The sequence below is a fragment of the Aphelocoma coerulescens genome, chromosome 4 (assembly GCF_041296385.1).
Source record: "Aphelocoma coerulescens isolate FSJ_1873_10779 chromosome 4, UR_Acoe_1.0, whole genome shotgun sequence".
Taxonomy (NCBI): Eukaryota; Metazoa; Chordata; class Aves; order Passeriformes; family Corvidae; genus Aphelocoma; species Aphelocoma coerulescens.
In genome coordinates this window covers 56,417,226-56,439,605 of record NC_091017.1, presented here as the reverse complement: position 1 = coordinate 56,439,605, position 22,380 = coordinate 56,417,226, and the positions used below count along the sequence as shown (strand labels likewise).

General features: G+C 41.5%; 1 long non-coding RNA gene across 1 annotated transcript; it reads right to left on the bottom strand.

Moving 5' to 3' along the window:
* Positions 1-14,618: 14,618 nt before the first annotated feature.
* LOC138109093 (uncharacterized) lies at positions 14,619-20,205 on the bottom strand. The gene is made up of 4 exons (XR_011150258.1): positions 20,088-20,205; positions 18,045-18,170; positions 17,141-17,322; positions 14,619-15,051 (listed from the first exon to the last, which is right to left on the bottom strand). It is a non-coding gene; the product is annotated as an uncharacterized lncRNA (long non-coding RNA).
* Positions 20,206-22,380: the final 2,175 nt, after the last annotated feature.

The window sequence follows — 22,380 nt, the reverse complement described above, 5'->3', positions numbered from 1 at the left end:
ATGAAAAGTGGGTCATGTCACGCTCTGCTGCCCCTTCACTCTCCATCCCTCAGCACCAGGTCTGTGAGCAGTGGCAGCCAAGTGAAGCATCTCCAGCACTGCCTTCCTCCATCCTGAGATGGGGAATCCAGGACCAGCAGGAGTGGGAGAGAGAGATAGGCAAGAAGATTTCAGTGCAGGAACAGAGCTTGGAAATTCAGGAATTAATACCATGTTTTCCTTGGGTTGCATAACTAATTGTTGAGCAAGAGAAGAGTTCAGATGTGGGCTGGTAGGATCTAGAATAAATTAATTAGAAATTAAGAGTCTGAGAGTCAGATGGAAACTTCCTACTCTCAGGAGGCCAGAGAGAGTTCTTACAGACGAGGGTATCTCTCTCTGTCCATCTAAATGAACTGGCAACACACACTGTTTGCCTTTCTCTCTTACCCACACACACAAAAAAAAGGAACATAGACTTTTTTTAAATACATCATGGTATTAAAATCATTCCCATGATTAGGACAGTGCAGAGTTTTCTTCACTTCCGAGGTTTAGAGTCCTCTGTGAGATCCAAATCCTACAAGGCAGGCAGTGATCCCCTCTAACCAACCTTGAGTGTGTTGTCTCGACTTTGTGAATGCATCCATCACGGATGTTGCAGTGACCTCTCTTGGTAAGCTCTGTGTGTGTGTGTATGTGTGTGTGTTTGTGTGTATGTGTGTGTGTGTGTTTTTTCTCAAGCTACTGTTTGCATGATGTCTTCCAGGAGATGCAAAAGCAAAATGAGCTCCAAACCAGTGCTAACTGTCTAGAAGGTAGTCAGAATATCACCTACTCCTTGCAAATAAAAAAAAAAAAATCCTCTGCCCATTTTCACAGTGTTAACACAGCACTAGCATAACATTTCAGTCAATAAAATTTGTCAAAAAGCCAGTCCAGATTAAACAAAATGTTTGATCCCTGAGACTCAAATCTCCTGTTTCTTTAAAGAATACCACTTCATTAGAGTCATCTTCAGTGCATTAGTCTCCTTTGACAATGACATTACAAATCCCAGCACAAAATTAGGATACAACCCTACGCAAGCTGTGAAAGCTCATGCCTGCATTTGCTCACTTCCCTGACCTCCCTGTTGTTCGTCCTGGGCACAAGATGTATTTCAGCCATTTGAATTTGCACTCCAGGCTTTATCAAACTATTCTTCTCACCATCCCCACCCTGACCTGGAGGAAGTACTGTCTTTAGGACATTCTGCAAATCACTAGCAGTGTTGCAACATGCCGCTCCACCTTTGTGTTGCTGGAGAGGTAGATAAAGAACCTAGCCCATGCTCCCATCTGGATAAAGAGAAGCTATAGAAAGGACAAGGAAAGACTAGCACAAGTTGCCTGCAGCACTGGTGGAGTCTTTAAGAACTGGTTTGACTAGCGTCCGTCAGGATGCATGATACAGGCTCAGTTTATTCTGCCTTCCAACACTGTTTTTCTGAATCTAGGCTGAAATTCTGCTCCTGACGAACTGTTAAGAATATCTGCCTGTTCGCTGCAATCTGGGAAACCGAGGAGACACACTTTGGCAACAGGCATTGAGGAAGGGGATCACAAGTCATGTTAATCACCGTAGAAGAATATCTGACCCTTATCTACTACTGTCCAGATACTACAGTCATTGGTATTAACTGACATTTGAATCTTCAAACCCCAAAATGAGCAACAGCTTCCAGACTTTTATGACTTGCATTATTTTTAGCTGCTTACACAGTCTTCATGATTGATCTGCCTGGAGTGGCTGTGCTGCAAGCCCCGAAGGAGGGAAGAGGAAGGGGCTCATGGAGACACACATTTCCATGGGTGATAAGCTCGCATCTGTTTTGAACCGTAAAATGGAAGCTCGTTGTGAAATCCTGTCGGAGCATACCTTTTAAATGCCAAACAAGCACAGCATCAGCAGCACATAAAGAAATATTTGAAAGGCCCTGGCGGGAAGCCAAGAGAACGTGGCTAATGTTTCACCTAACCTCACCCCCTCGCTGGCTGGCTGTACCCCGGCAGCCTTGCCTGTGTGACGTGAGCCTCCGAGCTCCGGCAGGCAGCTGCTTCTTGACTGCCTGCACTGTCTGCCCTGCTGGCAGCAGGACAAGGGAAACAAAGAGGCTGAAGCCTAGAGCAGCGGAGCTCAGGAGCCGCGTGGCCGGGAAGGCAGCGGAGCCTGCCTCACGGCAGGGCTGGAGCGCGGCCTGTCCCGGGGGCACCACCCGCGGAGCCCCCCGCGCTCCGGCCGGGCCGCACCGCGCCCTCCGGGAGGGGCCCAGCGCCGGGCAGACGCAAAATGCGGCTCTTTCACATCAGGCTGGCCTCACTGCGGGAGCCGTGTGGGAAAAACTTGTCAGGCTGTGCCTTTCCTTCGGAAAAACCCACTTTCACTCCCCAGCCTCCGGTCCCCTGTCCTTTACATGCACCTAGTAATTTGCCTCCTCTTTCACACTCCTAAATACCTTCTCTATAGCACAGAACCGTTTATTTTTCAACAATCTATATTAAAAGTAATTATCCAGAGGCCTGTCCTAGCAGTCCAGCTCTGGAATTCTTGTTTTCTCTGAGTTATTCCTGTGTCCTTACTTTGTAAAATTAGTACCCACCCCAGATACAAAAACCTGCAGAACGCCTGCTATAGTTCTGTTGCTATCACTGGCTGGCAGCTCAGGTTGAAAATGGAGCTGACAAGCATGATATGCCAAGAGAAACATTTTGTATGCAGGAATTTGGACTTATTGGATGTGAACAATGTTAATTGTTGATTGATTGTACTCACCTCAGTTCAAGTGAGATTTTTAGAATTGTCCTTTTACCTGCTCTGAAGTGTAAACCATGGTTAATGGGGTAGTAGAGACACAAAGCTTTTCAGAGGATTTAGAAAAAACCCTCTTTGTGTAGCATCAACCCAAGTGACAAAAGTATTTCAGATCCTAAATAAAAAGAAGCAAGACATTTTTTTACTAGGTGCTGACCAAAAGCTTGGAGTTTAAGCCATAAATCACCAGCAATATGGTCTCATGACATAAGCAGGAACATAGTGGCCAAGCAGTTGCCGAATGACAGCAAAACAGAAGTACAGATCAGAGACTGGTAGGAGACTACAACCAAATGTGATTCTTCTTGCAAAGAACATATGAACTGACAGGAAGAAAAAGATCTAAAAATTAATACACAGCTTGGCCAAAACCAGATACAAAATTAAAATCAACTTAATTTTTGAAGGTTTGGATTTGTTTGCTTATTTGCTTAATAGATTTCTTTTTGATCCAGCTGTTTTTCATTTTGGTTAGTTTCATTTTGAGGCAAAAGTGATGAAACCCCACAAGAAGGGAAGTTCTTGTGGTTTTTCAGGGGCATCCAGAAGCTGGGTAATGGAAAACCAACAATAGATAGGAAGGACTCGAAAGTGTGTGAGACTTTTCCCAAACTCTGCCTAGTTCTGCAGACTGATGGTATATCATAACATACAGACTTTTCTTTGGGTTGTAGAGGCTGCATACAGACCTTGTGTAGGCACAGGGAGATGTTGTGATAAATTCCTAGAGAGTGCCAAAGCTGAATTGCCTTTGGAGGCACAGTGATCCATCTCTTTCAAACCCCCCTCCTGGTGCTCCTTCCAAGGTCTCCAGTGCTTCATCAGCCATAGGATTCTCCTTGTGTTCAACCAGAAGGGCTGGAGACAAGTGTCTGTGCTTTCTTCCCTGCTTGAGCACCCACATCATGTCAGAAACTGCCTGGCTTTAACATTCGTCAGAGGTTGTATTAGTATTGGGTAAGTTTGGGCCAATCTCCCAAACACTGCAGAACTACCATTTTTAAAAATTCCTCTTCTCAATAAAAAGTTGTGAGTGCCAGAGAAAGCGCATTGCTCTAGATGGTGTTTTACTTAAGCTGTTTCTCTCTGTGTTATCACAGGTACTTCTGTAGCAAAAATATGCATACGTGAGTCTGTCTATCAGTCCGTCTACTGAAAATATGTTAAATTTGTTTTACAGGCTAATCAACATACTTTTGAACACAGTCTAAACTCTTCTTATCCACCTGCTCTGCACATGCAAAAAGAAAACAGAATGAGCTCTGAACCTTGGACTGGCTATGCTCAGTCAGGACCACTCACTGCACCAGTCATCAGCATCAGAAAAGGAGAAAAAATATTCAGGAACTCACCCCTGTCCCATCTCCAGGCAGGTACAGAACAAGCAGGACATGAGGAAAAGGCAGTGTGTAGAGACTAGCTTATACTCTGAGAATAAAATTCCACATTTTTTCCCATGCAGATTATGGAAGTGTTTTGAGTAATGGATGAAAATTACTTTTCTCCCCTGCCCCCACCCCTCCAAGTGCAGCTGAACCCTCAGTTTCATTGAGCATGCATATTCCTTCTGCTTGTGATGCACATAACCTGCCACCACTCAGGTATGGCACTGCCTTGTGATCTGTAATGCAAAAGCAGAGATGCAGGAAAAGCTCTTCCCTTTGCTTCACAGAAAGAGGACTGATTTGCCTGCAGTTGTCTGAGTTCAGAGAGAACTCAGCCTATAAAGCAATGACTAAGAGTTTAACCATATTTCTTCTATCATTAATATTCATCAAGTAGCTACTGACCAGATCTTCAGCTTGCTGAAGTGACCTTACCTTTAAGTCTTTGAGGAGATATTAGCCACTTGCTCTGTCTCTGGGTTGAACCCTGTAAGTATGAAATGGATTAGTTTCTGGAGTTGCTGGAGTCTTCAATGCCATCCAACCTTGCTTGTTTCCCCACCCAGCAACAGAGGATATGGGGGTGTGTGTGCACCACAGGAAGGATGTGCATGGGATTTGTGCTAGCTGGGGTGCACGCAGGAGCCCAAGGGTTGCCACAGGAGGCTCAGCACATCCCTTGGGGACACCTCTCTTGTCCCACCACCCACACAACACTACTAAATACAGTGGGGACATGTTTCTGAGTCACACTGAAACTCCTTGGAACTCTCTTTTCAGCTGTCATATGCAATAAAGCCTTTTTCTTATATCACTCTTACAAAAATAAAACAATAGGACAGGATAAATCCTACTTTCCTTTATGCTGAAATCTGAGATGACACTGGTGGTTTCAGAGGGAAGCTTACATTTCTACATCTTTCCACTTCCAGAAGAAAACTATTTTGTCTACTTAAGTAGGGAGCAAAGAATCTGAGATGTGTCTGGTGCTATGTGATTAATCAGTAGCTGATGTGCAATACCATGAGAGGAAAATCTGTGGAGGGGTTAAAAAGTAAAAAATCACTTGGGAAGGGGGGGTAGGAGGGTGGATGGGCATAAAATATGATATTTTATTTCATTCCATTAATAGCTTGAAAAATAAGTGCGACAATGCAACCTTCAATTACTTCATTTTAAAAGGCCCAAAATATATAATTTTGAAAAGAGTTATTTTAACAATTTAAAAAATATTTCTTAAGGCTGTTCACTGAATTCAGTAAAATATTCTTAGTATTTTCAGACAAATCAGAACTGTATTTGGGTCTTACTACATAAATCTGGAAAAAAATCACATTAAGCTGTAAAAATAAATCCAATTTTGGTTTGGGATTAAAAAGCAGAAGTGTTTTATTTTTGTGGATATCATCAAGTTTTATACTCCTTTATTGTTCTTACATTAAAGGAGTAAAAGATTTAATTTTATTACGTTTTCGTAGACCTTTCATGTCCTACTCTACTTTTTCCTTTACAAATTGAACCCCCAATCATCTCTGAGTTATTTCAGAATATTTTTGGAAGTTGTGACAATGAAATTACTGGGAATTTTTTAATCAATACAATTGAATATATTTTGCCTTTTAATCAGTCATTCGTTTCCTAGATTACTTGCTCAAGTATTCAGCAAGCATTTTTAAGAGAAACAATTGTTTCTTAAAGTTTTAATACCCTGTTCCATCTGCTAAGGATGGAAAAACTCAAGAACATGATTTCTGAGACCACCCAAAAGTCATGGAGAAAAAGAAAAGGCAGACTAGAATTGTGAACCTTCTTGTTGTTTTTGTATTGTGAGCTTTATTTGTGCAGCTCAGAATCCAACCATCTGAGGAGTTTACTGTGCTCTCATGAAAAAAATATTTGTACTACGGAGCAATATGTTTCCAGCTTCCTAAGCAAAGTTTAAGGCTATATTTCTTCCTCTGTGGATTTAATGGTCTGCCAGAAGTGTAAGGATACAACTTTAAAAAAAAAAAAGTTTATGTGTTAGTTGACCCTGAGATGAGCTCAGTTGGTTTGAGCAGGGTGCTGATAACACCGAGATTATGGGCCCAATCCCAGTATGAGCCATTCACTTAAGAGTTGGACTTGATGATCCTCATGCATCCCTTTCAGCTCAGAATATTTTATGATCTCAGTCCCATATTTTAGCTTTTGGTACACATTTGTTTCAACTCTCTTTTGTTTCAAGTCAATGTACTAAACATTTTTTCTGCACAGGCTACAAATGAACAGCTGGTTAAAAGACGTATTTAATTACCTTCAGTAGAATTGTTGTCTTTCCTGTCATCTGGTACCAAGTGACACTGGACATTTTACTCTACTGAAGAGTTTCCTGTCTTTATCAAGCCAGACTCCGGGCACGCTTTTCAGCAGAGAATAATTAAAAAGGGAGGACCCTGTGCAAAGGAACCACAATTTATCAGTGTAAAACCTACCATAAATTAAAACAGTTTTCTCTGAGTCATTTTAGCTATCAGAGGAGCTTCCACACCATTTTGTCATGTCAAGATACGTTCCTAATTAATCATTGCATGCACATGCACATGCCCCTGCACTTGATCAAATAAATAGTTCTCGACAGCTACATCCTCATGCACCCTTTGCTCCCCAAACTTACAAGCCTTTCACAGGATGTTTAGACAGGAGGAAGGAGTGCAGGACACCAGCATGACATTGCTTATTACAGTCTGGGCGCTAAATGATTCTGCTTTTCAAAAGGGGATATTTCTCATATCCACTGCTTTGTACTACAGTTGTGACAGAAAAGGAGAAAGCCCAGGCAAAGAGAAGGAAACAAGACAGGAGTGACTGCAATTACAGGTAGCCAGAAAGCTCAGGTGATAGTTGCATCCCATTCTTCTCCAGGGAAAGAGGCAGTATGAAGAGCAACCCTGTCCTTTTGGAGACTTTGACCTTTCTGTAACTTTACAGGTGTTAGAGGACATCTAGATGAGTAGAAACCCTTCCAGCCTCAGTCCCAGTCAGGTTGTTTGGCCAGTGGAGATTTTATTTAGAAGAGGAAGAGATACACTCAACATAGATATGAACAGGACGAGAGCTGTATGCTACACCAATTTTGGATTATATTCTTTTGCAATGAATGCACAGGAAATTCTTTGAGGCCTTGAACCACAGAGTACACTCTTTGTACTCAAAGTACACTCTAAAGAGCTCTGCTCTTTAGTTGGGAAGTGCCTCTTCACTGGTGCAGAATCAAACACTGGGTGTCTGGGCAGTCACCTTCCTCCCCACCCAAAAAAAAAAAGCTGCTTTTCCTGCAATGTGCAGCCTGAAATTGAGCCCTACATGTGCCTGCAGTTCTCCCTTACATTTGCAGATCACAGTTGCTCTGCAAAATGCATTCAGGTCCACAATTGCTTCTTCTAAGGATAAGCTTCTTCTCAAGGGCCATAAACTCTATGTGTGTTGAAATATTTCTGTGGCCTGATCTGGATCATTTAGCATATGAAAGATCAGTTGTACTATAACCCAATGGCATTACTGGTATGGTAAGCCACTGTACCTTTTCTATTGATTTTGTCTTATTCTGTATCTGCAGATACAAAATTAATCTGCTTTGCACTGTATGTGTCCTGATGATTGCAGTGCTGGCTGATATCTCGAGTGGGGACCTGGAGGCCAGGGAGAACAGGCACATGAGAAGCATCCTGGACAAGTGATACAGATGTGGAAAGTGTAGCCAGTAGTTATGGAATAAGAATAAAATCATGTTTAATTCAGTTTCTATACATAGCAGTGTGCAGGGACAATGGCTCCTTTTTTGGGACACATGTATCACCTGCAGAAATGAGCTACAGGGGACGGGGAGCACAGGTTGGGCAAGAGACAGGAGCATTGCCAGAATTGCAGCTCTGGTCCCTGCCATCTGGGATGCCTCTACCTGATCTCAGTGCAAGAGTGCATCCCTGCCCTTCCACCAGCATTGGTACCCTTACAGCAACTGGGTCCAAAGGGGCACCTCCCCAAACTTCAGGAACTTAAGCAAGACCAAACACCAGCTTGAGCAGTAAATTTCCAAAGCTCATCAGGAGCCCATCAGTTCACACAACTTTTAATACAAACATCGCTCTGTAGAACTGAATCAAGCAAAGACATAATTTTCTCTCATTTGTGACTTCCAAAATATCATGTAAGTTTGAAAAAGCTATTTTAAGTTCTGGCAAATTAAGAACACAATCAACTACAGAAAATCAGTCTGGAGGCTTTGTTATGACAAAATGCTTTTGGCTAATGAAAATATTTCAGCTAGAGTCTCACTCCCTCAAACATTTTGAATACTTTAGATTAAAGGAAATTCTGAAGTAAAACAATGGTGAATCAAAGGTACTGAAAAACAAATCAAAGTGACAATTTAGTTTTTAACAAAGTACTTATTAAATATTTCTATATTACACAAATGTTCCGCAAATTTTCCATGGGTTTGTGAATTGATTCATGGTTGCTACAACAGCTTTGTCCACTTAAACAGAGCTTTTTTCTTCATTTTCATTCATTCAGTCACTGAGAGTTAAAACTACAGAGAATGAACCAGGAAAGTCTGAGAACATGATTACTGAAGGATTGAAAAAATAGTTTTGGATAACCTTGTGTTTTCTTTCCTTTCTTCTACTTTGCTCCACAGGAAAAGGCTATTGTGAGAGCAACTCTCAGCTGTTCTGGTTCAGGGGAGTTTGGTGATTATTTTTGGTTTCAGTTTGCTGATCATTAGGACTCCTCTCATATTATTCTATTCTGAAATGAACAAGGCAAAGTGATTCTCATAACACTGAATTTGGGACTGAAATTATGTGACTTGTAATAATGTCAACTTTTTCTTAAATTGAAGCTGTCTTTCACAACCATAATGGAAACAAGCAGTATCTCAAAAGGATGGATCAATGGATCCCTATGGGGATGATTCTGATTTCACAGATAACAATGGAAATCAGAGGCAGGAAAAACATTGGTGACATTAGTGTTAAATGACTGTAAGTGAAAGCAAGACTAATTTCTACATTTTCAGATAAACAAATATGCACATTAAGAATTGTCTTCCGTTAGGAGTATTATACTGGCAGTAGTCATCTTACTTTAAATGTAGCAAGACTGATTACAGAGGAAGGTTAGGAGCTGGAATTTTACAATTATTTTTGTATCTTATGCCAATTTCCTTTCAAGCAGTTGCTGTTTGGTATCTACTTGTTTTGTTAAAAGCAAACAGAGAAAAATAATTAAATATATAATAATGATTCAGAAGTTGAATAAAAATAAAATCCAAATTTGCTAAAGCTAAACAGGAGGAGAAAAAAAGCATATTAATGTGTGCACAAAACATCAAGATGGAAAGAGCCATTCTAAGCTATTACGTTGCTCTCATAAAGAATCTCTAAGCAGGCAGACTTTACTCTTCATCTGGAGGGAAAAGACCCTGAACAGAGAAATTACAACTAAGAATGTACCATTTTAAATACAGCAGGTGCATGCTTTTGCACAAAGTATGCAATGTTCTATCTGCTGGGCCTGATGCCATCATTTCTTGCCTTCTAGGAACCAGTCTTTTCACTGAATCAGGATGACTATGGGGTTTGTACACCTTCATCATATAAATTGAATAGAAACCACCACACTAGAAGAAGGTAAACACCATTTGAGTTAAGGGGTGTGCTAGCAAAAAGTATCATCCTACCATCCTCTTTGTGCTAGCAAAAAGAAATCATCCCCACAACACAGTTCCAATTTTCTATCTTTTCCAGCAATGTTTCCCCAAATCAATATTATTAGCACATATTAATGAAGTGATTTTTAAAACAGTTTTGTATCACATGACTTTCTTCAGAAATTGTTTAATATGACCTTGGCTTGGCTTGATTGGGTTTGTTTCAGTTTCTGTGGGATTTTGGGGGGCTTTGTTTGTTTGTTTTGGTTCGGGTGTTTTGTTGTTATTTTCTTTTTTGCTTTGGTTTTGGTTGGTTGGTTGGTTGGTTGGTTTTTTGCAAGTCAGCATTTTGTGATGAAAAGAATAAATCTGATCTTGATTTTCTGTTGTCCCAGTGGGCTTGATTCCCTACTGTATTCTGTGTAACTGGAGATTTATGCAACTGAGCAGTTTGCATTTAGAAGTGGTAGGTAGGTTTTGAGCATACAGCCATGAAAAATGAGTCCAGGAAGGTGTGGTTATTATATGCATACATTGAGAGGATAATTTGAAAATGTTTTAGCAAATCTGATATATCAAGAACAGCTCCTGCTTTCTCCCAGTTGCCTTACATTAGTGCATCTGAAAAGTAGATACTAAGAATGTAGCAAAATTACTTAAATCAGTGACCGGGGTATGTGTGGCTCTCGTGTACCTGGGTACAGGTGTAGATGGGTCAAAATGCCACTTGGTAAGAGTCAAGGAGGAAAAATTTTGGCAATGTTTCAGCACATTATCATGGCATAGTGACTTTGGAAGGTGCCAGAGTTGCTGTTTGTAGTATTTTCACAAATATCCCTCACTGCTTTTGTCCTTGCTGTTGCTTACATATGTGTCGGCTGGATAGTAAAAGCACACTTTCAAATTTCATACTAGAAACATATTCCTTATTTTTCATTATTCTGGTTTTGGGCTGGGGGTTTTTTGTGAATGTGATTCTTGCCTGAAAAATTTCATTCTCAGTAGAAAGCACAGCAACTTATCAAGGATCAAACATCCTAGCCCTTAGATAAACATACATTTGATGAAGAAGCAGCACTGTGAAGCCCACTTTTTATGTGCCTCGCTCTCTCTACTCACATCAAAAATAACAAATGGGAGTATCGGGTCAGAAATTAAGGTTTTACAGAAGTACTACTTCAACAAGCTCTAGCCATGGCAACATACATATAGGGATAAGAGAAAGATAAGGGTTTCCTCAAATATTGTTTGGCTCTTAGAAGTGTGGAAAAAGAGATAAAAAATATTTTGCCAGCATCAGGGAGGGAGAGGCACTAAGCACACAATTCCAGGTATTCAATACTTGTAGGGAGGAATAAATGAGACCCTCTTCCTGCCAGCCTGGGAGAGCAGGGACGTGTTTCTGTTATCTGAAAGGAGAGGATATGTTTGGTATAAAGGTTTGGGAGGTAGAGCTGGCATGGTTTATCTGAACACCAAGGTGACAATCACAGGATGAAGAAAAATGGCATAACTGGAAGTAAAATAATGTCTGTAATGCAGAGCGGTTGTAAAGAAAGAGCCAGGTTATTGGGAGGTAGGAGCATGTTAGCAAACGAAACTAGGAAGGTATTGGAGATGATGACAGAGAAGAGCAGTCCTGGGAAGTGTATCTTGGAGGCTGGAAGCTGGATTTTATGACTTTTTAGAAAAACAGAGTGAATAGGTGAAATAATGGAAGTGGGAGTATGGAAAGAGCCTGTCAATCATATTCCATTTCAAAGCCTGGTTAAATAGGCATTTACTTATACCAAATAGTGGTAGATGGCTGCAGCCGACATTCCGATAACCCCCAAAGCATTTTCTATCTATAGAAGTGCACAATGAAGGCTATTTAATATGGCCTTCATTCCCAATTGAGCAGATTAATTTAATAGACTGCAGCCTTTTGTCGAAGGACAAAGACAGGGAGCTGTGTAAAGCTAAATATTAAATACTCAGGAGTCTACTTCTGGCTGGTACTTAAGGCTCTGTTTTACAGTCATGGACTTTGAAGGAAATGCTGTACATAAAAAAAAAATAAAATAAAGAGCAGAAGGTGCTTTTCCCATATAGTCTATTACTTCCTGCAATTCATGAGAACTCTTTCCTTGTGCATAAAGGTCACCTTTCATTTATGTACATATCTGTTTGGTTTGCTGAAAAGGGTATCCTGAAAACATATTAAAAATATGAAAGGAAATGTAAAATTAGGAGTAAAAGAGTGTGTCTCATGGCAGGACATCTATAAATAATGACTATTAAAGAGAGTTTGAAACTCCTCCATACGGAAATATCCTCATGGCACTACCGATCACAGATTCCTGTTACCACACAGAGACTTTAAAACCCCAGGCCAACACTGCTCACTGCTGTTTGAATGGCCAAAAAAAAAAAAAAAAAAGTGAGGATGTGAAGAGAGATTTGAAATTTTGCAGAATAATGCTGTAACAGAGAGACAACCAAAAGGAGAACCAACAACTTAAAAACAAAGGCGAAAACAAGGGAGCAAAGAGAGATATTTAAACTATTGGATGCATTCAGAAGCAAGTGTTACAGTATGTTTGTTCATGTCCCCATAACTTTTCTGTGCATAACTACTTCCATCTTAGGCAGACCCAAGATCCAGATGGCCCCAGCAGGACCCAGCAGATGACTGGGTGGAATGATGGTGGTGTCCCTGTGACCTAAATGTGTGAGGTGCAAGCAAACAGGGAGAGGGCATGAGTTGGGATCAACATATTCTTACCTCATGCTCAGCACAGGGAATTTGATGGGTCTGCCTGGAGTGCACAGCAGTGAGAAGCCTGCACTGGCCAGCAGTGGGTACCCCACCTCTAGCAGCAGCAGCCAGCTGCAGAACCACTGCCTGCCCTGGAGGGGCCATGGGCAGCACTATTTTTCTTTTGACTGGAAATAAATGATGGTGTTCTCACTTCCATGACACCTCTTTAGCAAACTTTCCCCCTGTCCTTGCTCTGTGAGGGAAATATGTGATTGAAAGCGTGGTTAGTGGAATTCATAAGCCCTTTCACAAACAGTAGCAAAGGATTATATTTGCAACCACTCCTTGCAAATATTAAAAAAAAACCTTGAACAAAATATGGCTTAAAACTAAACCTTCATCAGCTCATTTCCATCACTGTGCTAAATGATCCCATGACTTGTGAACAAAATTCTGTATCAAGTTGATCAGCACTGCGATGCTGCCACTGGAGCTGCAGAGCCCTGGTCTCGGCTGTCTTCTCATGCACAATGCACCCACAGGTGTGAGGGTTCTCTCCTTGACTTGAAGTGTACACAAAAGTAAAGTGTTGTTCAAATCCTCCCCAGCTTGCAACCACTGTCAGAAGATCTTGAACACTAAGAAATATTTTACATAGTAGTGAACATCATGGTGACCATCAGGAACTGCAGTAGGGCTGGGGTGATGCCAATGAGGGACCTGGCAGAGCAGGAAGAGCTGTGAAGGGGAGCAGATGCTGCAGTTGGTCAGAACTGTGCAGAGCAGGACTCCTGGAGATGGAGGGAGGGACAAAGCACGAGTGGGTGGTGGGTGAGCACCTCTCCAGCACCTGCAGCACCTCAGGAGGCTGTGGCAGTGTGGATGTGCAAAGGTGAGATTGCCCAAGTAAAATAAGTTAGGAAAGTAGTGTAAACCAGCAAGACCTTTAAAATCAAGATTAGTATCAAGCCTATATATTTTAGAAAGTGCTGTTAGCATGACATTTCTTCAGTTGCAGTGGTAGGTAGTGCACGTGAAAAAGCGTTCAGCTATTCCTATAGACAAAGGTGCTAAGACCGGGCAGCTGAAAGGGATCTGCACAGCAGAAGGATATCGGGGTGTGTCAGCAACGGGAGCAGAAGGACAATGCAGAGCTGCAACTCCCTTCCGCCCCTGCCCCCTCTGCCAGACATCCGGATTCCAGGCGCAAAAGGGTAAAGCCATTTTTTTTCCCCCTTGAATAGCTTTTTGGGACTCTGGGAGGCTGCTCTGGAGACTGCCAAAGCCCTGCCGCCGCCCAAACAAGCTGCTAGCTCTAGCTCAATTAATTATACACTTGGTGGTGACTGTAGCAGAACTGGAACCAGACGTGGTAGTAAAATATCTTGAGCCCATTTCCATTTCCCCCCCACCTCTTATTTCCCTAGAGCAGCCGACTTGTCACTTGCAGGTAGAAGAGCTGTGGCTCTGCTGTCAGGGGGATGTATTTCTAGTGTAATGATGCATGACAGACATGTAATGATGCATGACGCGTGTCCTAGCTGCATTTTTTTCCTCCTCTTGCTTTTTTTAAATGCATTTTCAAGTAAAGTTTTGTTTCCATTAAAAAAAAAAAAAATCCAGTGGAATTTATACAAACAAACAAACAAACAAACAAAAAACCCCGTAACACTCAGTTTCTTGTTCAGGAGGTTCCCCAAACAAGCAAACATGCAGCACTTCTCTATGGCATATGTGTATGCTTGGATTTCCAACCTCCTGGAGACTGGACAACTGCATGGTATGCAAAATCTTTGCCTGGACACCATACTATTATTATATTATTAAATATTATTAATATATTATTAATTAGAACTACTCAAAGTCTTGCAGAGATCATTAGGTCCTGACCTAATAGCAGGGGAATAAAACCACTAAGCAGTACCATGTAATTTTTTTTTTCTTTACTTCATGAAGCATTTGGATAATAAAAACTATGTATGCCTTTCTATTTGCTACATTTTAAATAACCATTCAGCATTGCTTTTATTTTTCAGTTCATTTAAATAAGTTTCATGAGTTGCTGTTGTGGTGGGAATTTTCTATTGCTGTTATCACATATGTCATTGTCTTCAGGGTGCAGAATTCCATAAGGAAAGCATCTTTTGAAAGTGGGTTTTGGCTGGCTGGTTGACAGGTGCTTGGTAGACAGGTACTTAGACTGCCATAGTCCAGTGTTTTCCTTGGGCTTTGTGTAAGGTCTACACACCCAGTCCATGATCAGTCCACCTTTTCCTTGGCTGCACAGCCCTGGCTGGGGGAAGCTGCAGCATCCTCAGGAGGCGAGCGTATGCCTGCGGACACTTCAGCAAAGGGGACACCTTGCAGAGGTGCCAAGAAGCCCATTTCGTCCCCTGCTGTGAGAAAAGACAGTTTTCACACAGTTTTCCAACATGGTAAAAAAAAAAAGTCACATGTTTGATTAACCATGACTTCGTAGTTACTAGCAACAGAGAACTCCAAGATAACTGGAGGAGGTATAGAAGGAAAGCTAGAGAATAATAAATTCAAAAACCTTTTAAAAAAACTCCTGTGAGCTGGGACTAAATGGCAAGTCCCAAATTCCACTAAAGTTATTAAGTGTGGGATGCAGGGGGAGTTAAGAAGCCTGTCTGTCCTGCTGGAAGCATTTACTTAAGAGAAATCTATTATTTTTCATTCCCATTTGTACTGGGCTGTGGCCTGAATCCAAGTCAGGGACCAGTTCTCAGAAGGGAATTAGAAGGCAGAGCCAATAATTAAGTGCCAGATTAATTCTGCCAGTTCTGTAAGCATGCCACCAGCTATAGCTGGGTGAAAACTGCCAGCACACCAGCACACTTGCAGCATCCAAGCCAGTGGTGGAGATACCAGGCTTATAGGAACCAAATACAGTAAAACAGGGTGTGTTATTAAACAAGACTTAGAATTAGCTTGAGCTCAATCAGACTGTGAGGACCAGAGCTGCAGTGAGAGGACAGTGGTCAAGACAGCTGTGTGCCCTCTGAAAGGGCTTCAGCTTGACCTCACCATTTTCACAGGATGCTTGAAGATCACTAAGACCAACAAATCCAGTAGAGATAAAGAGAGAAACAAGTCTCCCTAGCTCAGAATCAGGACAGTCTCTGCAATTGTCCATTTATGGTTTTTTTGTTTGTAGACCCCCATCGGACAAAACGCCAATGTCCCTAATTCTGATTTTAGGCTCTTAATTCAGGACTATTTGATGAAAATTACAGGTCTAAACATTCTGATAATTTTGACCTGTGGTACACAAGGTTGCTAAAAAACCCCTTGGTTTATTTTGTTTTCTCCAATGAAAAATTAACTTCAGATAATAATCCTATTATTAGGGTGGGGGTTGTTTTGTTTTGTTTTGGTGCTTGGGGTTTTTTTTCCCTAAAACCTGGTTGCCTCTGATAGACGATTTTGTTCCTCCAGAATTTTTTCTCACTCAGAACCAAAATATCCCACATTCTGTAACCATAAACAGAACAGCAACGCTGAACACTGCAATTTCCAACCGCTTGGTCCCGCGTTACCCACAGACACAAGGGAAGACTGGAGAAAAAGAGATCACAAATCTGGCTGCTCCCCTAAAGCACTTCAACTTGCATTTCCTATCTTCACACATGACCAATTCCCAAATGGTCAAAGGGGTCACACAAAGGAAACTGAGTACTAAAATAAGTTTCCCATCTAACATAGCTCTGCACCTTGTGAAAACACATTCCACAGACAGACTAGTCACAGCAGAGGGAACAATGTCTTGTTAAATGTTTTAAAAGCATATAAACTTCCAAGGTTCCCAGTGGGAAAACTGTGCCTAAACCTTTAATATTATTCCATGTATTGGCATACTTCACTGCTGATTTTTGTCAGCAAAATTTTTCAGAAAATCTCATGGGCATGAACACCTGTAAATTATTTTTAAATACAAGATGTGCGTGGGTTGATGCTAGCTGAGGGGTTCCTCAGCAGTGGCGTAGACACACAGAGCCAAGAGCTGCTGGGAGAGGGCAGCAAGTAGGCAGGTAACCTCAAAGCACAGTTCACACCTGGGAATTTCAAAGATGGAGGCTTCTCCTCAGGGAGATGGACGTTCACTCCCTTTCATGTGCAACTGCTGGTGAGCAAAGAACTAAATAGTGCACCCAGTGGAAGATGCTCATCTTCTGAGCTACCCAAATCAGCTGTGGCCACATGTTCTCAGTGTCCTGGGAGCTGCTGAGACCTGTGGAGCCCTGCAGACTGCAGGGCATGCCTTGGAAAGAGCAGAGATGAGCTAAAGGGCAGGTCCCCAAGGACCAATCCACATACCCTTGTACTCCAGCCCCTGTACTCTGTCACACATATTCTACCTCTGCCAATGCTCTCCATCTGCATTTTTAACTCCACTCAACTTTCTTACTGAAATTCCCTTTCTAAATCAAACAAATCTGTGTCTCTTGGTACCCATATGAATACCTGTCTTCACAGGCTTGGAAAAGTTCTGCTGCCACTATCACATTGCAGCAAATTGCCTCTCTCTTCAATCCAGGATCCCATTCAAAAAGGGCTTCTTGTTCACCTCACTCTGCAAGTTTTCTTGTTCTTTCCTTGCAAGCTTTCTGCTGGTTCAGCCAGGACCTCTTTTCTCCTGGCCATCTCTGAGTGCAAGATAGGAGAAAAAGACACATAATTTTTCTTCATCTGAACAACAAACACAAGAAAAAAATTATGATGTCTGCTTGCCACAGGGCTATTCAGTGTTGTAACTGTCAAGCTTAAATTTAATCTTATTTTCAATTGTAACTTGATATTCTGCTTAGTTCTCATATTTAGAAGCCAACTAGCAACTACTGGACCAAAAAAAAAGCTATAAGCTTTACAGCTCTGGCATAAATGGCTAACATTTGGGGAGTATAAGACCTGCTGTAGTTACTAAAATTAATCTCCTTTTTGTTCTTTTCTCTCTTTATTTCTGTCTCCACATTCTCTCTCTAAATTTCCTTCTAGATCTTCATCTTAATTCCCTTTCTCATCTTTTTAATTTTTGTTCTGGATTAATTTTTCTGAAGTTAAAAAAAATCAGGGACTTGCAAGTATTTTCCTTTATAAAGGTCACACAATTGTTTGCACTGGACTACAGCTGTAAAATGAGACAAGTTGTGTTCATCTGACACCAGCAGCAGAAAGTAACAGATAAGAACATGCACAAGTGGAGCCTGGGCACCCTCCCAGGTGGGCTGTGCACACCCAGCCTTGGCCACCAGCTGCCATCTGTTCCACCTAGGATACCTGCACCATTTAATGTAGGGGTTTGTGATAACTTGAAGTCCCCCAAAACACCAGGCTATAGAGCCTAATCCACAGTTTAGTTTTATTTTACCTGTCTTTTTAGGCAGTCTTTTCTTGTTCCAGACCAGTTCAGTGACATCACCTGCATCCTCTTAAGGTTGTCATTTCAGCTGCTCTGTTTTCCATGTGAATTTCCACTTAATACCCTGCTCCTGACCTTCAAGACATCCATAAAATTACACAAGAAACTGGTCAGTGACCCAAGCTCTCACAGAAATTACTTTCTTAAATAAATTTAGCAGGATGTGATGCCTGTAAACTCTCCAAAGATTCAAAGTAAGGAAGAACCTCATTTTTACAAAAATAAGGCGTACTGGGTAGATCAAGGAATCTGTTCATCAGTACCATTCATGAGTAATGAGGTGAATATTAACAGCAGAGGCTTCAGGGACATTTTATGCTTGCATGCTGGTGGAAGAGTAACTCCTCTCTGTTTCTGGAGTAATGAATTTTTAATTCAAAATGTAACTGCTCATACTGGGGAGACTTAATAGCTTGGTACGTTGAATATTCACCTGGGATACATATATCATGGGGTTTAGTTCCTTCCATAAACAAGGACAAATATTTTAATGTGGGAAAGCCAGAAGTTCAGTCTGGGCCTTTATTGTCCCAAAAGAGGACTCCAAACACTAGCATAGCATTTGCAAGGCTTCACAACCTCTGCAAAACAAGCAAAACAAAAATTCATAGACTATTCTATACTCAATTAGTCTTTGGTGGTTAGAAGATGAGTGGAATTGCAGAAAAAGAATATAAAGTTATATAAAACAATTGTTTTACAAACTCAGGATTTTACTGTTATAGCTACAAACGTTTTAATTAAAAATGCTGGCACTTTCTGCCAACTCCCAGCTACAACTGCAGTCAGGCATTAGCAACAGCTGGTGCCAGTAAGCATTTCAGAGGCCATTTTCAGATGTGCCTCACCTGCATGGAGCATCACCAGCCTACCTAGCCAGCAGAGACTGCTGTCCTTGTGCATTTTTCCAAAAGCATTTGAAAGGTGCAAGTCTCATTCTGCATCGGACCAAAACCAAACATCCAAAATAAAAAAAAAAAAAAGCAGACAAGAAGACAGGTTCTCTGCTGTACAACTGCAGCTGAAATACCCTCTCCTATGTAGCAATGCTGAATTTCATTCCAGGAGGTCCAAAAAAATTGATAAGTGAAAACGTAAAATGGACAGAGAAAGCTATAAAAGACATCACCGAACAAAGCAGAGCCATAAGGGCTCAATCGCTATTACTCTTTCTATAACTGTGATCACAATCATAAACAACAATGAAGGACTGAACCAGTAAATGAATCAGCAAAATTTGTGAAGTCCAGTTTTACTGACACACTTAATTTCTTTGTAACTTTTCTATAATAATGTCAAGGATGAAAAAATAAAAAGTTTAGTAATTCTGAATGCAGAGCTGAAGTTTCTTCCCTCCAGCTTGAGAGAGAAAAAATGGGATAGGCTGATCTCTGCCTAGCTCAGCTGTGCAATGTTAATGGTTAGGTACATGTATGCAAATGCCTGTACTGTCAAAACTGCCACCCCTGCTCTGTCAAACCTACCAAGAGCGCCACTTCATGCAAATAATGACTGCTCACAGTCTGGAAGAGCACGAGCACTTGTGCTTCACCACTCACTCTAGGCTGTTTCTGTGCATTTGAGATATTCCTGGTTTAAAGAGCTTTAGTCAACAGGTCCAGACCAGTAGAACAACTTTTTACTGCCCAGTTTCACGTGATAAATAATCAATAGTGAATTCTCAGTGTGAAAAGTCTGTGATCAGTTTTTGAGTTAAAACTCTTTCTTCTGAGATGCCTCAAAATACTGCTAATTTAAACAATGGTAGAAATCCAGAGAATTTTACAAATTATCTGGAAGCAGAGGGGAAAAAAAAGGTAGAGTAAGTAACTAGTGTGCTAATGCAAATTCAGACACATTTTAGAAAATAATTTTAAAATCTCACTGTAGCATAAAACCTAAAATCTGCAACAGGGCAACACAGAGAAAAGACATAAACGCGCTCTGCAAAAACAATATCCAGCAGAAATCCACATTTACAAACTGACTTACAGGCAGTCGCACAAGGGAGCTGGGGTTCCCATCTCCCAGTACATTTCTGTTCGGCTGAGGCTTTCTCACAGTCATCAACTCCACTGCAATTGACTTTGAAGTCCTGTGCACACCTGCATAGATTACAAAGAAGGGAAGGCAGGTCCCTCCACACCCAAACTGTAAATTAACAATGCAACATGTCAAGTTAAGATATGCCCTCCAGCACCTTGTTTTAAAGTCAGACCAATGGCTAACAATCTCCTGATACACTTAACCCTTTCCCTGGAATTCACACCCAGTTTTCTGTCTCCCGAAAGAAGAAACAAATTTATAGGAGTAACCCTGTGGGTGTTTTTTTAAATGTATCAGTTCAAACCTGGGCCATCTGTTTTAATCCGAAACAGGAACTGAATTTTTTCTGCACAAAACAGAAGAAGGTTACCACTGTACTGATTTGACTTTTGCAGAGTGCTTTGCACAGCTAGCTTTGGCTTGTGAATATGTCGCAGGCTGAAGAGACCCAGGCTTTGCCTATTTTGTCTCTTACTCCTGGAAGAACCCCCTTCTATGGGTAGGTCATGGCACTTAACTGTCCTATATTTCACCAAAACCCTTCAGGAGGTTCTGCTCTTCCACCAGAGAAGTGTGTCACCAGCAACTACAGCTTTGAAAAGGACTTTTAACTGAAGCAAGAACAAGGATAGTCACCCAAACTGCAAGACTTCCTAGTCTTACTGTACTCTTTTTCCTTACTTCCTCGACTTTGTCATGGTGGCTCACACTCATCATGTCCCATCACTTCAGACCTAATTGGAGGTGACAACTTATTCCTGTCCCATCTGTAATATTAGCCTTCTCCTGACCTAACCTCTCTTGACCCTATCTCATCTCACAGATCCTACAGCTGTGGGGAACAAGCATGTGGGAATAAAGGACCCTGCTGACCTCCTTGGTGTGATTTCTGCAGGGGAGAGCCCAGTGCCTGCTGCAGCCCCATGCTCCAGCACTACCTTTATTTGACAAGTTTGCACACAAGCAGACGTACAGGCACAGAGGTGAGGCACTGAGGGGCTGCTGGGGCTGGCCAAGGGTGCCTCTCATCTCACTTTAGCCACCAACACAAGGCCAAGCACACGCCCACTGACAGAAAGGTACAGGGCACCACTGACTTGGTGCAGCCATCTCCATGTCTCCCACCTGCACTTCCAGGGGAATCATGCAGCCCACTCTGGTCTGTGGTGCTCCCTGGTGGCATCCCAACACCCACAGCCCTGAAGGTGAGAGGCTGGAGGCATTTAGATTGGGCCACCATTCTATAGTGTGGACCTGGTGGTCCAAACCATCATTGTCCCAGAGGTGGTAACATCAAAGAGTAGCACTGAACCAGAGAGGACAAGACTGCTCTTCATCCCCTGAAGCATCAGAAGTCAGTGATGATTTCTGCACCTAGGTATTGGTTCTTACAGCAAGACCTAACATACTCCTGACCAGTGATAAGAAAGATTGTCCAGGTGTCCAGCTATACTACTGGAAAACTGTGCTCATCTGCCTCCCACCAATGACATATGATTCAACTGCCAGGTGCTAGAAGGCTCTTCATTTGAGACAAGTGCAGATATAAGCCAAGAACTGCATCCTATATGGTAAAATATGCTTTTCAAATCTTAATTGAAATTTCCACATTTCGATATTCTTTGACTGTATGGTTTTGGGGAAAAAATAAATAAAAGAATGGACTTTTTTAATGCCTTTTTTTTATGTGGCTTTTTCTGTCTCATACACACATCTTCTACCTTGTCACAAGCCCACAAGGAAGGGATCCAACCGTGTTTTCCAGAAAGTAGGAACAATCTAATAAAATTCAAAGAGCTGATTTTCAGAAGTTTCTGCTCTCAGTTGAAAACAGCTTTTGTTCTGATAAACACCGTTTCTTCATGTGTCTGTTTTAGGTGGTTTAGTTGAAGTATCTAACTCCAAGCACTTTGGTACATATCCTTATCTGCATCAAAAGGATCTAAATATACTAGGTGACAAGCAAAAAAGGAAGTAAAAAAAATATTAGGAAATGGCAACCACCAGCAATATTAAAGAATGTGAAGAGAAAAAAGAGACAGAAATAGGACGCAGTTTCTTCAGGTGAAAGCTGAACTGTGTCTTTCATTCAAAGATAACCAGACAAGAGCAAACCATCAGATTGCCCAATGAGTGTATGAAATGGAATAAGGCAAAACCAGAGCTGATTAAAAGGAGTGACGTAAAGAAGGACCACTGCAAAGCAATGGTGGTGTCTTCACTGCTTTTAAGAGAATCT